The following is a 14,949-nucleotide window of genomic DNA, read 5'->3' as shown; positions in this document are numbered from 1 at the left end:
TGCCCTTGCGGCCGGGAGGGCAGTGGTACACTGAGCGTGCCCAAAGGGAGGTGATCCCCCTTCCCCCTGCTCGGCCCTAGTGGAGTGCCGTGTCCAGTCCTGGGCTCCGCAGAACAACAGAGACCTGGAACTACTGGAGAGTCCAGCGGAGGCCACAAAGATGACTAGGGATCTGGAGGGTCTCTTTTGTAAGGAGAGAATTCAGGAGCTGGGTCTGTTCCGTCTAGAGAAGAATGAGAGTGGATCTCATTCATGCATTTAAATCAAAGCTGAGTGTGGAATTGGTGGTGCCAGACTTTCTGATAGTGCATAGCAACAGGACAAGGAGCAATGGCCGTAAACTAAACCAGATGAAGTTTCGGCTCAGTTGGACAGAGCATGGTGCTAATAATGGATTCGATGGTCTGCATGGGTCCCTCCCACCCCGGCAGTTCTGTGATTGTGTGAGTCGTGGCTGTGCTGGTGCAGATGCAGGGCAGCACACTCTGTTTGCTGGGGCCCCTCTGTGCTTGTGCCCCTCTCCAGAGTGGGCATCTGCTACTTGAGACTCCTTATCCAGCCCTTCAGGCTCTGGAAAGGTCCCTGGATATTGTACTCTTTTAAGGCCAAACCCCCTTGCCTTGCCGTCTTTGAGATGAAAGAACTCGGGAATGAAGGAGTCCCATGTGCAGATCTGCTTGTCCCCAAAGCACGCCCGTCCCACTGGCCCTGGGCAGGTGAGGGTCTGCCTGCAGCCCCCACACTCATTGCTGTGCCAGGCACTCTCCTGCCCCCTGCCCTTCTCATAAGCAGGTTCCTCTCTCTCCTTGCTTGTGTTTTTTCCAAGTCTGAGGGCTGCTGCATGAAGTCAGGTGAGCAGGCACGTAGGCTGAATGCTCGGATGTGTTTGTCAGGGAAAACATCAGGCACAAGCCCCAACACTCTGATACTAAACACGTAGCTAATTTATGAAACTTCTTGATGTGGTTATTTTAACACCCTGACTTGTTGTCTGCTAGTCCTGTTTGCTGGACCTATTCCACCACAAGCTATTTTTGTCCATATTTTGTCCTGCTCCCTAGTGTTTCTTTAGCTTTTTCTCAAGTGAGTGATTCTTGACCAGCACAGGACGTGTCCTTCAGGGGTGATACAGGGGTGCCTGTGTGCAACATTCCCCACACTTCCCTTGTTCTCACAAACAGGCTGAGCATAAATATGGCCACAACAGGGAGAGACTCACAATGCCATGTGATAGGACTTGGATACCTGCCTTCTTCTGGGGTCATTTGAAAATCTCTGCCAGAATCCTGTGTTTCCTTTAGATTTCTTTGCTTAAAGGTGTGGGAGTTTTCCGCTCCAAAGAGCTAACTGGAAAGCAAATCAGCATTATCATTAGGGTTAACGTATCTAATTTCCACTCCTGACATTCCATTTGTTTTTTTCTGGTAGTGTTTAACTGCTGCAGCATAAACCCACTCCATGTGAGCTGTCCAAGTCTGTCTGCTCAGTGGAAAACAGAACTGCTCTCCTTATCTCCCCACAGTGTGTGTGGGAAGGAAGACTGAAGGTACAGCTTGGAAAACAAACACAGGACACTTGAGGGCAGGATGACTCCAAAATGCAAACAAAAAGTGGATTCATAAGCTGAAATCCAGAAATCTTGGATTTCTTGATGAAGTATTATGAGACTTGCGGCTCTTGAAAAGCACAGTAAAATAAACAGAGAATTAAATGGAGCAGAGCCATGCAACTCTATTTGAGGGGATTCCAAAGTGCAACAAATACAGTATCTTTTGGTACCTCCAGGATAATGACCAGTTGTGGTTACTGATTCAATGATACTCATCACTTAAGCAGACTGGGTAACCCTGAAGTCTGGGTAAAATTTGAATTCACATAATTATGTGCTGCTTGTTATGTTCCCTTCGATTTTCAATTACAATAAGTATTTGGTACTGTTTTCCCTAAGGTTTTACTTAACTATTGTCTGATGTGAAATGGTTGCTGTATATACAGCACAGATGGGAGGTTTTGAGTAGAAGGAGAATTAATTAAATTAGCTTTTTGGTAGCATGAAAAATCAAATGCCTCAGTCCTTACAGTGAGCTATAACAATATATAAATTTAAATATATACAGTGAGCTAGCAGCATAGCCAGTGTTACTGTTGCTGTGTGCTTTCTGGTATAGTTTTCACTTGCTTGTTATTGCCAGTCTGAGCCGAAATTCCCATTCGGTGTCTGCTTCCAGCTGTTTTATTTTAGTTTGTTTTAGTTATTTTGTTTTGTATTATGATTTGTTTGCTTTGGTTTTGGAAAGTTCCATTTACAATAATCGAGCCAACTACAAGGATGAATTTAGGCAAAAATACACGTTTTTGTCCATTATAAACATAACCATTTCACTGAACAGCCTGTGGCATCTCTTTGCTTTGGAAAAATAAACTTTCAAATCTGGCAAGCAAATTGTCATAGTTTCAGGGATATATTTTTTCGTCTTCAGGAAAATGTGACCTGAAGAGAAAAATAGTTAAAAGTGTTGAGTGGAGGCTTTTTAAAATTGTACAGCCCTGTCTCTAGAAAGTTTCACCTGTATTGATTATGTGTGACCTTATGTTAGCCCCAGCTGCATTCTCACCTGAATGTAGGCATTCTTCCCTCAGGAAGTCTGAGCTTGTCCTTGCTTTGTTTATGTTGTGTCTAAAACAAGAAACTTCTGAGGGGCTTGTGTAACACAACCAATCTCCCTCCCCTGGGCCATTTTTGCTGAGGCTGCCGGTTGTTAGAGAAGGTGTTGGCAGGATGAAGCACATAAAAGGCCCCTCTCTGCAGTAAGATGTTTGTGCTTTTTGTTGGTCTTCCTCTATTAGCACTAAGGGCTACTCACAGTTGTAAGCCTCAATTAAGGTTTAATGCTAATTGCTATCCCAGAATGTAATGTGACCCCAGAAGGGTTCTGTGGCATGGAAGACTGCCTCTGAAATCCCACAGACAGAAGAAAAGGTGCTGAGATGGGGAGAAGAAAGCCGCTAAGCACCCTGAGACAGGCGTAGTTCTGGAATATTTTTGTGCAAAGGTTGTTCTCCTCATTGGGTAGGATTATGAAAAAGGAAGAGGAGACAAAATACTGTTTCTGAAATGCAGGTTCAGAGGCTTCAGGTTTAATAATCTCTAGTAAATGAAGGAAAAAGTCAGTTGTTATGTTCCAATATAAAAAAGTGACCGTTAAAGATAATTTTTTTAAGCTTTTATATAAACACACGTATATAGTCAAGCAGGGAGGACAGTGGTATCAAAGCAACAGAAGGTGGTTTTAAAAAGCTGGGGAGGTTGATGTACAGCCTTCTGGGCTGACTTTTTGGGTTATTACACTGCAGTTCTGAAGTGTCACTTCCTTGAGAATTCAGTATGAAAGCTTAGATCTGGAATCATCAATCAAATAGTAAAAGGCAGAGATACTGCTTTTAATAACTATGAAGTAATCTGACAGGCAGCCACACAAATTTAAGGCCTTTTCTATGAACTAAACATATATGAACATGGACTAAAGCCTGCAAAGGAAAAAGAGATGGGTTCTTGGGAAGTGATTTCATAGCTGTTGCTCAAGTTTAACAGATCACTGCTGCCAAAAGGGCCTCTTCATTTCCAGTTTTGTGTTCCAGTCTGTTATTTTGTGAAGTAATTGGTGAGTTTTGCTCCATCTCTTCCAGTTCTCAATGACTGAGTCAACTCAGTAGCCCAGGAGGAAAATGTATCACTTTTTTGCTGATTTCATTCAATCAGTCATTTGTTTAAATTAAATTAAAGTCAGGAGTGTTTATAAAGCATCTGAACACAAAGGAAGAGTTGGGATTGCATGACCAGGTGGGAGGCTGGGGAGAGTGCCTGTAGGCATCAGCCAAAAAAAGGGAGATAACCTGAACCTGTGCATTTTCTTTGACTTGTCAGGAAACTTTGCCTGCAAGAAACCATTAAGTATGGCACCAACTGAAATTCTTGGTAAATTTGGGGAAATGCAACTCATAATTATGGTTGGTCAGTGGTATCTCAGGAATCTTTCCAGATGCTGAGTCCAGCAAACACTGAAATAAGGTACATGCCCACAGAAACCTTCCTGTGGGCCTTGCAAGACGGCAATATCTACTGTATTAGTGGGAGGAATTAGATTCTAGCTACATGTAAAGGTGGAGAGGTCAATAGAAACAAAGTGCAAAAATGGGGTTGTGATGTACAGTGATTTGAGAGGGCATATGTCAGATTGTTTCTGCTCACCAGGCATAATCAAATGTCTGTAGGTAATGTTAAGAATGAATTATTAAGCTACCTTGGGTTCTGCTCAGTGCAGTGGCTTAGTTTTCAGATGATGATGATAGAGCTTTTTCTCTTCAGTATCTCAGGAATCCTTGGTCTAACTAAATCCAGATTTTGACCACTATCTGTGCTCTGCTTCTGATATATCCCAAATTTTCCATCTTTATCATAAGTATGTGGATTTTAAAGTAGTTCATGAAGTCAGAGTGAAACTAAGGGATTTCTAAGTTACTTGAAGTGCCTTATTAGTCATTGTTTGGTGTTTTCTGCTGATTGAAAATAACTCATGAGGATGAAAGTTTCTTGGGTCAAGGGAGGGATTTTTGTGTGTGTGTATATTTTCAGACCCTGTCTCTAGTATTTGTCATCCTGTGACAGACAGCAGGTCTCTGATACCTCTCACCACTATCTGCTTGTACAGAATCATGTGTTCTCACCTGCACATACTGAGAGACAAGATTTTCAGACAGCAGCTCACTGAAGGACAGAGGCACAGAGTCCCTTGCCCTTTCCAGATTTACCAGATACACTGAGAATTACCTAAAACATATGTGTACCTCAAAGCTTCCTGGTCTGAAAAACAGTTTGAAGCTAGGGAAGCTTTAGGATGAAAGTTCATATATACATTCCCTGTCCTTGCTCTTTTCTAGCCACCAGTTCATGCCCTCTGTTGTAACTCTTTCTCTCCTGCCCATGGCCATCGACCAAGACAGGAGCATGAGCTGGCTGAACCTTGTTCAGGTCCAGTATGGGCAGGTTTGTGGACAGGAGTATCCACATCATAGGCATCCTTCAGATCATTCTCACATTAACAAAGAAGGGAAAGTAAGATACAACATTCCTCACAGAAGGAGGGGGTCTCTTGAGATCCTAGCTTTTATGGGGTACACAGAGAGTGGCTCAGGCTGTGATTTTGCAATAACTTATTTCAGTTGCTGAATTCCCCATTCTTAGTCACTTCCTTGAATCATGCCTGGCACAGAGTGAACTCTGTGCTGAGCCATGATGACAAATCATCAGAAAATTTAGCTCACTGCTGACATTTTTGTTCTGAAACTACGGTCTTAGATATGATCCTTAGAGATGATCCTTGCTTATGTATTGAAGAAAGGAGTGAAAGATGGAGGGACAGTCCCACTCAAACCCACATTCCATACTCTCAGGGATTAAATACAAGGAAGTGAAGCTACCCACAGCATGATTTATAAAATCAAGGCAGTGGGTAGAGTGAATAAAAATTGATGCTTTCCAAATCCTGCAGTACTAGAAGTAGGGGCAGTCATTGAAACCAGTAGGAAACTGGTTTGGAAACTATAAAAGCAAATGTGTATATATATATATATATATATTTTTTTTTTTTTTTTAATGTAGCAGATATAATGAACTTGTGGAATTTACTCCTGGCAGAGGTTTTGGAAGCAAATGGTCACCACACTGGAAAGAAGACTAAACAGGCTGCATATTCATAGAGAGATGCAAAAATAATTTAGTAGGGATATGCTCCCTGGTGTCCCTAATACAGTGATTGTGGGTGCTGGAGGAGAATAAAGGAAATGTGTATGCCTGTCTTGTTCTTTTTAAATAGTATCTCTTGTTATTAAAGAAAGGATATTGGGGATAGCTGGATGTTGGTCTAATACAGCAGGACATCCTTATGTTCTTTTCAGGGCTTTGATTTTGTGAGGATAAATGCAATGTTGGTAGGAGTTTGTACTTTAATTGTTGGAGATGATTCCTCAGGGTTCTCTTCCTTCAGTGAGACTGAACCATAGGTCACTAACACTGCTTTGTACCCTTTTAGGACAGTCCACATAGTACCAGTGCTTACATGGGGATTCTTAGACTGAACTATAGCCCTCCTGATGTTGCACTTTCCCCTGAGATTCTTCTGCTTTGTCTGCATAGAACTTAATGAATACTCATGTCTCAGGAAAGATTTTGTAAGCTATGATAGAATTTCCCCCAGGATATCAGTGTATTTTGGAAATATTTGAGAGTCATTGCTGGAACATATCTACTGCAGCTGAAGGAGAGAGAGAGTGCCAGATTAGACAGATTACTAGGCATGAATCCCAATCCTTTTTTGCATGAGTACTCCTTCTGCCTTTAGATAATCACATTAACATCAGGAGTATTGCTTACACAAGTACTACTGAGAAAAAGTGGTGAACAGGCTTGGGCCTTCAAAATAGTATTTTTGTTCCAACACTTTCATATCGAGATTCTGACCTTTTCCTCATCAGAGCTCATTAGAGTTGATACATCCACTAAGGAGGACCACCCACTACTAAGCAACCTCTGGTAATGATTACCAACCCATTTTTATATCTATCAGAAGTAACATTTTTAACAGTTCAGATGTTGTTTTCCTTCCCTTTCCTAAGCTCTTCCCACACTTAAAGATACACAAGTACTGTATTTCATGCTTGGTTGATCATGAAGCCAGATCTTTTGTCTCCTCTGAGGGTTTTTTTGGTGCTCCTCCACTGCAGATGAGCCAGGAATCTTCCACAAACATGTGCTAGAGGAGCCCCCAGTGGGTGGTGAGACTGGTATCTCATGGTAGTTGTCATCAGGCGGGGTGGGTTAGGATATGTCTTGCCAAGCCTGCCTGGAGAAGCACAGCTCAGTGAGACCTTAGGGATCTTGCCTAATAACAGCAGTAACCTAATTTGAAAAAAAGAGAAAAAAGCTGTCTCCATTTTTTTTTTTTTTGGCTGATGATACCCAAAGGAGTACCACTGTGAGTGCAAAGGGAAGATTATAAACATCAGATGATAAAAAGTGTTTACATATCTACTGTTGGGTGTAATTACTCAAGCTTGGAAAAGATGAAGTAACTTTTATTTGTACACCTAAAAGAAGAAGCCAATTTAAAGTACTTATATAGATGAGCCTCAAACATGAAAGTGTGAGATAAACAATGCCAACAAAACTGCAACATAAAATCCAGATTTCAAGCCAAACATCCATGAAGAAAGAAGTGTTCCATGGAAAATATCATATTCTTGCAGTCTTTCTGACCACAGAGTTACACTCATTATGGTAAAGCTATAATTGCAGCCTTGTGAATACAGTGCCACAGACAATGGCCTGTCAGTATTTTTCCCCTATAAACTCTCATGAGGTTTGCAGTTTTGTGAAATACAATTATTTTTGGCTGGGATATTCAGCTACATTCTCATCCCAGAAATTGACCTTTTTTGTGTGCATATTTGTTTCCTTTACAGAGTTGTTCAAAGTTCATTGTTTGGTAAGTGTTTGAGCCTTTCTGATTGTTTGGCTGCTTGTGCCTTATCTGTGCTGTGAGGATGTGTGGAGAGTTTGCTGTCACTGGTAATGCATCAATGCTTTGTAATATTTAGGGCTCTGTCAGACTGTTGCAGAGTCCACACTTTGGACCAAACTCCCTACAATTGTAGTAATGTGGTTTGGGAAAGTCAGAGCAGCAGGATTATAGCAAATTAGCACTGGCTAGCATATCCAGGCACACACACAGCAAAATATGCTTTAGGGAATACTAGAGTATATTATTACAGCTATGGAAGGAAGGAGAATTGGCCAGGCCAGTTAAATGGGTAAAATTGTAAAGATTTGTCTGTCTTAAAGACAAAAGAAATTCTGAATTGATGTTTCAAAAAAACTCCTAAAACCTATAGGATTAGTGAACCCCTGCAACATGCAAAAACCATTTGTACAGTTCTGGTTTTGATTCTTTGTTTGGCTTAGCTAAGGGTCTTCTGAGGGTCTCCTTCTCACAACTCTGGGAGATTGTGGTAATAGAAATCCAAATCGGCCCAGTTTGCTTTTTTCACAGATAACTCAAGGGGAAAATGCAGTACCAACGTTGAATGCTGATCCCCAGATTGAAGTATGTTTAGTTACAAATGCTAACCATGTGACACCTGCATGTGAACTCCTATATGAAATAGGACATCTGAAATAACTGTATGTGTAATGCCTTACTTGAAAATAATTATTTTGAGACAAATACTACATGCATTTAAGGGACCTCACCTATAGTAAGATACAGTTCACTAAATATAAATTTATTCAGTGTCAATCAGTGCTTTGGAAGAAAACATGAAATCCTTGTGCTGCAGCACAAGCAACTTGTTACATGTTACAGGGAAAAACTGCTGAGTTTACATAGTTTAAAACAAATACAAATCAAAGCAGTTTATTGCTTTATTGGCAGAGTGTAATTATCAAGCAATCAGTGAACTATGGAAATGAGATCAGTAATACAAATAGGCAAACCATGCTAGACATTTCTAAACAGTTCTGCTATAACTAATCCCAGGACACACAGGCACACATACACAGAGTTGTATGCACCCCCTCAAGTCATGGGCAGTATGGGTTGCATAAATACCCCCCTTCCCAAAGACTGCAGATTTCCATTTGCATGTCTCCTGTGGGAGATGTGGACCCTCTACCATTTTACATATCCCTGCAGTTCCCTACAAGTCATGGGCTGAACCACACACCCTTGAGACAGTTTCCCTTCCAAGGTCTGTCCTGTTACTAGTTTTCACACTTCTTTTATTTTTTTTTTTTCCAGTCTTGCTTCTGCTTTGTGTCAAGTCTTTGTAATTCCCCAGGAACCATTTACACACAGAACCACACACAGAATCACAAGGTTGGAAGAGACCTCCAAGATCATTGAGTCCAACCCATGCCCTAACACCTCAACTAGACCATGGCACCAAGTGCCACATGCAGTCTGTTTTTAAACACATCCAGGGATGATTTAATCTGACTGATGATCATCTTCTGCAACATGATCAGTTTGGGCAAGTGCTGACTGGGCAGTTTGGTGTGTTTCATCTGCAGACGTACACAGATACTCAATTCACACACATCTGTATCTTCAGGGAGGACATTTCCTATGCCATTTGTTGAGGGTGTGCTGTGCATCCCTGCAGCTCCATAGTGAGGGAGAGCTCTCCTTGTGGACCTTGGCAGGTGCATGGGCCAGAGGAGCAGGGAGAGCAGGGGCATGGCTGAGCAGCTGCCTGCAGCCATGTGGCTGACACTGTTCAAGCCAGAGTGGCTTGTGTTCCAGATGCATCCCAGGCAGTTGAAGGTAATCATAAGTGGGCAAGCAAACTTATTCCTGGACTCACTTCATGCTCCAAAATGCAAAAATAAAATTAACAGTTGCTTTACTAAATGTGTTTTGAACACCTATTAGGATTCTCGATAAAGGCATCCTAAATGGGATGGAAACAGCAAATTGTATAATTGGGAAAACTGCAGAGAGACCATCTGGGCCTGGAGTTTTAATGGATGGTAAAGAATTTACATTTCACACTCCCACAGTTTACATATTTCGAGGTGATAAAGACATTTATTTTTTGGATGTTTTACATAAAATGAAGAGCCATGATTGAAACTGGAACTGGAGTCAGGAAATAACCAGATTGTGTACAACCTGGTGAAGTGCTAACAAATACCCATATGCTACATGATTAATTTAGCATAAAATGCCAGTTGTGGATTTGATTTGTCAGCAGTTGGCTTGGGTTGTGTGATTACTGGCCAATAATTTAACTGATGATTTGATCTATAACAGAATCCTCAACTTTTGGGGATGAAAGAGAGTTGCAGTGATAGTGAAATGCATTAACTATACGCAGAGCTGCTAGAATGGATACTGATACCTTCTGGGCTCTTCATGCAACTGATGAATAGCCTTGTCTCACCAGAGTATGATTAATGGTGGTGAATCAGGACAGGGGATAGAATCAAGTGACTGCTATTGTTTCAGTATGTCTTCATGCAGTGTTTTTGAATCGCAGATACAGAGGCAAAGAACACTCTGGGTCTGACTATAAATACAGCTGCAAAGTATGGCACCACTCTGCCTCTGAGTCAGCCTCTAATCTCTGTTCTTGGAGTATCAGCACTGGGCCATAGGGAAGGGCCATCTGTCAGGCATAACTGGAAATGGAGGCACTGACCATCTGTAGGTATTTAAAGTCTCCTGACATTTTTTGCAAGCTGAAGGATAATTCAGTGTTATAATTTATAGTGTGTCTACCTATTATCCCCTACATTTTGCAAGGGAATACATTATTCTTGGTCTGTTGTCTTTCACTTCTGTCACCTATCTCTTTTATGCCACAAACTTATTTTTCACTCTTCACAGCAATTAACTCTTGACAGGAGTGACTCCTGTAAATCTTTGTGAGTTTGAGAATATTTCAGAAGATGTGCCATGTAAATTACAGGTCACTGTTCTTGGTGGACCAAGCAGAAGTTTCCCTTAAAGCTTTAAGATTTGATTAGGCTAAAATGGAATTCAAATCTGGTTTCTACTTTGCAGAAGACAATCAGTGCTATATTACATTGCTTTCCTATTGTCTGTGTGGTGTAAATGATTCAGCAAATGGAAAGGCCAGCTCTATTGCAAAGAAAAGATGTATAAATGTATAAAGATGCCTGCAGGCTTCCTGTATGTGCACTGCTATAGCTGTTAACAGCAAATAATAATGTATACTGCTTATGGGATCAAACTCTTGTTTATGTTGAGAAATTAATAAAGATTTGTAATGCTTATTTAACATGTTGAATCACTGAATTTTATTTAAACATTTATTGGGTGTGTGAGTGTGAAGGATACCAGCTCTGTCAGATACACACAAAGAGTAAGTTTTTCTCCAGAAAAAAAAAAAAAAGGTTGTTGGAATATTTTTATTAATTGTCCTTTTAATCCAGGCATTCAAATTCTGTACATATGCTGAGCTCACATGAAGAAAAAGTAAAGATACAGAGAATTTTTAATAAAAATGCACTCCCAGCAGGATTTGAAGTATACTACTTTGAAATACAAAGCCATAACTTTTTTATCAAAGTTAAGCAAATTTTCTGATCATAATCAAGGTACTATTATGGTAAGTGAAGGAAGCCCGTGAAGTTGCTTGGAGTTTTATAGAAAAAAAAGTAAAAAACATTTACGTTTCAGCAGATGGTTGGCAGAAATCAGAATGGAGCCTGATTTTTCTGAGCAGGATCTGCATGCACACAGACTACAGAGGAGAAGACTAAAGGCTCATTTTCTGCACAGCCTTGTGCTCTTTCTGAGTAAACACTCCATCAGCATTAAGCAGTGGGGTCCTGAGTATGTGATGCAGTAAGGAGCACAGAGCAGCTGAGTATGAAAGCTGTGTATATGTGTTCCAGGGAGGACAGGCAGGGTATTCCACCCTTTCCTCATACATCCTCTTCTCCCATTTGGTCTTAATACTGCAGTGCCAGGAGAAGAGTGCAGGATCTAGGAGTTGTAGAGTAGAGGGTGCAGAGACTGCCTATGGCATGCTCATCCCTGACACCTTAGAGTAATGGTGATGTTGGCAGCCCTGGCCCCTGCAGCGTGCTGGGGCTGCAGTGCTCTGCACACCTGCATGGAGCAGTGTGATTTGCACCAGGAGAGCTGTGACCATCTGCCTCTTTATTTTCATAGTTGGAAGCTGCCAGCTGGCTGTAGAGCTGAGAGAAAGGTGACTTTGTCACCTCCCTTTTCTTGCCACATCCAGACCCTGCCTCTGAAGGCCTGAAATGAGTTGCCAAAAAAAAAAATTGCTTAAAGACTCACTCCTTAGAGTAGAAGTGTTCATCTCCACCACCAGAACATATAGACCAACTAGCTTTGCTTTCCAACAGAAAAAAATCTATTTGAATTTAGTGGTATTTTTCTTCCCTCAGATGCCTTTTGAGGTGAAAATGACAGTGTGAATCCTAGAATAATTATTAGAATAATACACAAAGTAGTTATCAAATTCATCACTGGAGTGTGTATCTGAGCTATTCTTGGGTACCATATTGCCTCACAGAAGCTACCATTGTCTATTGCATTCCTGCTGCTGTTTACTGTCTCCAAGGAAAGGAAGGAATTTGCACTTTTGTAGGGTTGATTTGGAGGCTTTATAGAGGGAGGAGGTAAAATTGATTCACAGCCTTCAACCACAGACTCTACAAAATGCTTGTATTTCCTGCATGGACATGTGCTCCTGGTCAGATTCACACTTCTAATACTACAGTGAAGGAACTTCTGCAACTTCTAATGCTGTTTTCTCTAAGTCACCATCATCATCTGGTACTAGAAGTGTTTAACTTCAGCCCAGTCTGTTAAAACCTCTGGTGATCTGAATTCCCTTTTTATGCCTTTGCATAGGGCAACATCTTAGCTGCATTTGGTGACACTGGTTTTGAAAAATAAGGAAGCAAATTCTCACTCTTGTTTATGATTTCAGACTCATTTTGAGAAAAAGTTCAGTGCACCCACATTTAAATGCAACTTGGTGTTTTTCCTTCCTATTTTTGAAACTTACTGTGCATGTGTATTATGGAAGACGGATGTTACTAGCACAAAATAGTGTGCTTGTTCTCTATTATACCGTGATATATTTACTGAGAAAATTTTAATAAATAAACCACAGGCTTGAACCTCTGAACCCTTCTTAAACAGCTGATTCCCATGGGGGGTTCAGGAGTTTTTATGGATGGATACTGTGTTCTCATGAGAATTTTACTGGAGCTCATAGACTCGAAACTGACTTGCAAGAGAATTTATGAGGTTACATGGGAACGATCACATCTTTCATTCCAACACCCTATGAGTTTATAAAATGAACCCTTCCTTAAACTGTGTTAGAAGAGTGTTAATACAACTTTAATAAAATGTCTAATGTTATAAATTATTTCTCATCAGTCAGAACAGCTGGTTAATTTTACCAATTTTTCAGTTTTCAGTTATCCTAGATTAGAGAGTTGGGTTGCTAAAAAGTGTGGGAAGAAAAAAAGAAGGGGGGAAGGTCATAAGTTATTAAAGGCATCAAAGAACCCTTGTCAAGATGGATAATAGAAAGGGTGTATGGTGTCCTCTGTGCATTTGCTTAGCCTCTATTCTGTTTACCCTCTTGAATACTCTCTAAAATTCTTGTGATTTTTTTTTTTTTTAATTTAGAACCATGTTGAAGATCTGTAGCTGCTCATTATCCCACTTGAAATTTAACTAAAAATGTTATTTTGCATCATATAGTTGAGCTGGAAAGTTGCCTAAGCCGGGATTTGAGGTCTGTGCTAGTGAACTACAGAGGAAGTGGTCTAAGCAAGACTCCGTTCTGGGGATATTCCAACATCTTATTACATTGTGTGTACTAATGAGAGAAAAGGACTGTGAGCCAGGAAGGGCAGAGTTTTAATCAAATGACTCATGATATGGCAAAATACGTGACCTTGTGTTTCAGTCATCTGTAACAGTGGGTAGAAACAGGGGCTCAGTGTAGTGCTCAGGCAGAGGTACAGATGTGCCTGCTTCAGCTGCATTCGAGGTCTGCAGTTTCTTCCTCCTGTGGAATAGATACAATGGGAAGACAGACGATCTCCTTTCAGCTGTTCCAGAAAAGCTCAGATCCAATCTGATGTATTTTTCCTTGAACAAGAGCTTTTAAAACTGTCAGATGAAGGTCAGTCCTTTGCTCAGTCTGATTCACATGGGAGTGATCAAATTTGTTGGTCACAGTGGTGATTGGTGCCAGGGAGATCTGGCACAAGGTGGATGAAGATGCACATTTTGAATTTGCTGGTGCAGTTTGCCCAACCAGACAGAGCTAGGAGCCTGTTTGGACTGCACAGTTTGGGACACTGATGCCCAAAGTTTGTTCTTTAATTGGTACATAAGTGCATCAGATTTCCAATGCGACAGTGACACTGTGAAATGCCAGCTTGGTCATCATCCCAACAAACTGTGGTTGTTTAAGATGTCACAGGCCTTGCTTTAAATCAAGGGTAGATCTTTGGTACTTGGCTAGCACTGCTCTAGTTGAGAGCAGCCTGTTTCTTCTGCTGCTTCCTTCAGCTCTGTGTGCTAGTCCTTATGGCTGTCCTGGATCATGGCCCAGAAATCCACCTGGGAAACTTCAGGCTCTCAGCAGTGTGGGAAAACACTCACCTGTCACCAAAATCCTCTCAGATAGAAGATGCCATACAGAAATATCAAGGAATCCTAGCTATTGTATGTCTAAATATTTCAAGCCCTAAAAAAGGAAAAGGACTGGCTCACTTAACTAGATTTGAAACCATCCATTTTATTCCAGTGTCACATTAAGCATTGCATTCTCACTGTCTTTCAGAAATCTGAGGAAGAAAACCTGGGGAGATTTTACTGCTTATCTAATCTGCTTTCATACCTTAAAGACCTGTTGTGATGGCAAAACACAAGGAGTTGAAGTATCCTTGATTTTTAGCCTATAGACTTAGCAGAACTGCATTTTCATATGATTGTTCAAGCATAGGGGAAACATAATAAATATGTTCTATGTCTCTAATCTTTGCTATCTCAGGACAGGAAGGAATGGGCAAGGTAGATACTGTACTGCCTTTTGTAAATCAATTGATCTGTGTATTTTCACATGTTTATGCAGAACAGGTTGACTAAGCCTCTTGTGCTTCAGAGAGAAAGTATCCCTGAGCTAACATTTTACTGATCCTGTGAAGATTAAAATAGGAGGAAACTGCATACAAACAGGACTACAAATCATTGAAGTTATTTAATAAGAGAAAGGCACTAGGTTGGCTCAAAACCAATTTGGAAAGGCTGTTTGTTGAAGTTATCAAGGTGACCACATCTGGCCTATTTTTTTAAAATATCTTAT

The sequence above is a fragment of the Erithacus rubecula genome (assembly GCF_903797595.1).
Source record: "Erithacus rubecula genome assembly, chromosome: 2".
Classification (NCBI taxonomy): Eukaryota; Metazoa; Chordata; class Aves; order Passeriformes; family Muscicapidae; genus Erithacus; species Erithacus rubecula.
Note: the sequence above shows the minus strand (reverse complement) of the source record.